Raw genomic sequence first — 3,003 nt, forward strand, 5'->3', positions numbered from 1 at the left:
TCCATACATCTATGATTCACTTGAATTTAACATTATATTGAGACCGCGCTAGTGTTTTAGGCTTAGTATATCATAGATATGGACTTTAGGAAGGATTAGGAAGGGTGTTGCATCACAAAATCCAGCCAAACACACCAAGAGAGGTGTGTGCAGCCGTACACTAGTGTGTGAGGCCAAGCCAGCCGCACACCCAGCAACAAACCCCTCCAGCCTCACACTCAACCCTATATAAATTAGAGGACCTGATATGTGCATAATTAGTTAATTATTTAACGTATATTCTTAGTTATTTTTGATTAATTATGAGAATAATGTGGACAAAAGGTACTTAAAATGTTGTGAATTGTGTTTTCAGTCCAAAAGATATGTTTGGAGGCAAAAAGGAGAAAAGGAAAGCAAGTGAAGATGAAAGAGTGAAAGAAGGAGTCCTACTCGGCGAGTGGATCGACTCTACTCGGCGAGTACATAACGATGTGCCAGAAGATAAATACGACTGCTAATTCAAGACGGATAATTATTGACCTACTCGGCGAGTTGATTCTGTTACTCGCCGAGTACCCTCTGTTTGAGGATATCTATAAAAGACGAATCCTTATTCCATAAGAAGGCATTCCTGGCGAGTTTTAAAGAGAGAGCTGCGACTAAAAGGTTCAGAAGGCGCTAAGGAACCCTAGGCTTCAAGAGTTGGAAGAATTCAAGCAATTAGGTTAATTCTACCACTTAGACTTAGGAATTAAACATGTTTGCTTTCATAAACTTTGTTTTTATGCTTGTTTCTAATGCAACTATGAGCTAAACTCGTTTTTGTTTCTGTTTGGGGAATACCAAAGAACTCCTATGGTTTAATTATTGATTCTTGTTTAATTGTCTATTGGTGATTTATTAAATTAAGTTTGTTAAAGAACCTTATGTATTAATCACTACTATTTTCTGTTAATTGGAAGGCAATTAGGTTGCATGAACATCACTTAATTGTTAACCTCATATGTCTATGTGAATGCTAAAATATATGCTTAGAAGTAATGATTATGAAACTAAGATTAATAAGAAAATAGGAAGATTAATGTGTGAGCTTGTTTGAGAAACCATCAACAAGAGGTTAATTGAATTAATAACTTAATTGACCATTACAAATCTTATTTAATCCAAATAATTAATCTAGGGAATTAATTAGTTTAAACACTTGATCAATGCTAAAATTAGTTAATTGTCTAAGGGTTAGGAGTAATGAACATGAACCTAACTATTATCATTGGTAACCAATAGCAATTAATCCACCTTAACTTAAATAACCATAGGAGTGAATTGGTTGAACCTAAATAGAAACATCTTTATCAAATTTGGTGAATAGTCGTTGCTTTAGTTAATTAGTTAATTTAGTTTGTTTAAGTTTCTAGTCTTGCAAAACTAGAGAAAAACCCTTTACTTTTATTATTTGTTTTAGTTAAAATTAGCTATTAGTTTAATTGTCCGTTCCCTGAGTTCGATACCTTACTTATCAATCTATACCACTTAAAGACAGGTTCACTGCCTTTGTGTGCTCAATTTACTAATAAAAAGTAGGGATAAAACTAGTGGGTTTAACACACATCAAGTTTTTGGCGCCGTTGCCGGGGAACGGTTCTAAATAATTAAGCTAATTCCTAATTTTTTCGATCCTTTGTGTGAGTTTACTTGCATAAAGTTCATTTATTGCAATTTAGTAGCCAGTAATTAGGTTTTAGTATCTGTTTTAGTTAAGTTAAAACTTAAAATTTTTTTTTTTTGAAATATCACTGATACTCGCCGAGTGCACTCGCACCTACTCGGCGAGTAGCAGTTTAACCAACAATTTTTTTTTTTACAATCTTTTTGTTCTTTTTACGTTTTTTTTATTTGATTAATTTCAGGACTCTCATGACCAGAGGAGCAAACACACCACTGGTACCTCCGTTTGAAGATCCCGAATCCGAATTGAAAAGAAACAAAGGGAAGGACGTGGAGAGTTCAAGCACACCAAAGAAATCACCATTGTCCAACTTGAAGACTGTTTTTGGGAAAAAGAAGAGCAGTAAATCAGGAGCTTCTAGCGCTTCCTTGACAATTGAGGAGCCAATTCAAGAAGATATTGGATACGAGACCGAGGAAGAAGAGGAGGCAACGTACGAACAAGAAACCGAATCGGAGGAAGAGTTAGCATTCACTATGGCTAACATTGATGAAATTCCCATGGGGGAATGGAAGAAGAGGATGCGCGACGACCATGGCCCGGGACTTGTGCAACCCGCAATTCCCGCAACTGCTACCTTCGAACTAAAAGGTCATATCCTAGCTGCGCTTAAGGAAATACCTTTCTATGGGAAAGATCATGAAGATGCCTACAAACATTTGGATGAAGTAAATGATGTTGCTGATTATTTCAACATTCCAAATGTAACCCGCGAAACTCAACTACTTCGGATGCTTCCGGTAACCTTCAAGGGTGCTGCTAAAGACTGGCTCAAATCACTTCCCCCCGGGTCAGTCACTACTTGGGCCAAAATGAAGGAAGAATTTATAGATCACTTTTGCCCACCATCCAAAATAGCCAAACTCAAGAAGGCCATTGCAAACTTTGAACAACAAGCTGGAGAATCTTTATATGAAGCATGGGAGAGGTACAAAAGTCTGCTACGAAATTGCCCACACCATGATCTAAACAGCCAGCAAGAAGTTTCCATCTTTTATGATGGAGTCAATGTCACAACACGGCAGTTGCTAGACTCACAAGGCCCACTTACAAAGAAGCCACCCCCGGTGATTAAAGAATTAATTGAAGAATTCTCTAAACACTCTAGAGAATACCACAACCCTAGGAATGATGTCACGAGGGGAGCCGCGTACGCTGCTACTGAAGATTTATCCGCGGTCATGGCCATGTTAAAAACCATGGATAGGAGAATGGACAAAATGGATCAAACTATCCATGCCATACGGGTGGGTTGTGAAAACTGCAATGGACCCCACCTCACTAGAGATTGCGAT

General features: G+C 37.7%; 1 non-coding gene across 1 annotated transcript; it reads right to left on the reverse strand.

Moving 5' to 3' along the window:
• Nucleotides 1-2,568: 2,568 nt before the first annotated feature.
• LOC145071906 (small nucleolar RNA R71) lies at nucleotides 2,569-2,675 on the reverse strand. The gene has a single exon (XR_013690868.1). It is a non-coding gene; the product is annotated as a small nucleolar RNA R71 (small nucleolar RNA).
• Nucleotides 2,676-3,003: the final 328 nt, after the last annotated feature.

The sequence above is a fragment of the Lactuca serriola genome, chromosome 8 (genome assembly GCF_051521515.1).
Source record: "Lactuca serriola cultivar US96UC23 chromosome 8, Lser_US96UC23_V15, whole genome shotgun sequence".
Lineage (NCBI taxonomy): Eukaryota > Viridiplantae > Streptophyta > Magnoliopsida > Asterales > Asteraceae > Lactuca > Lactuca serriola.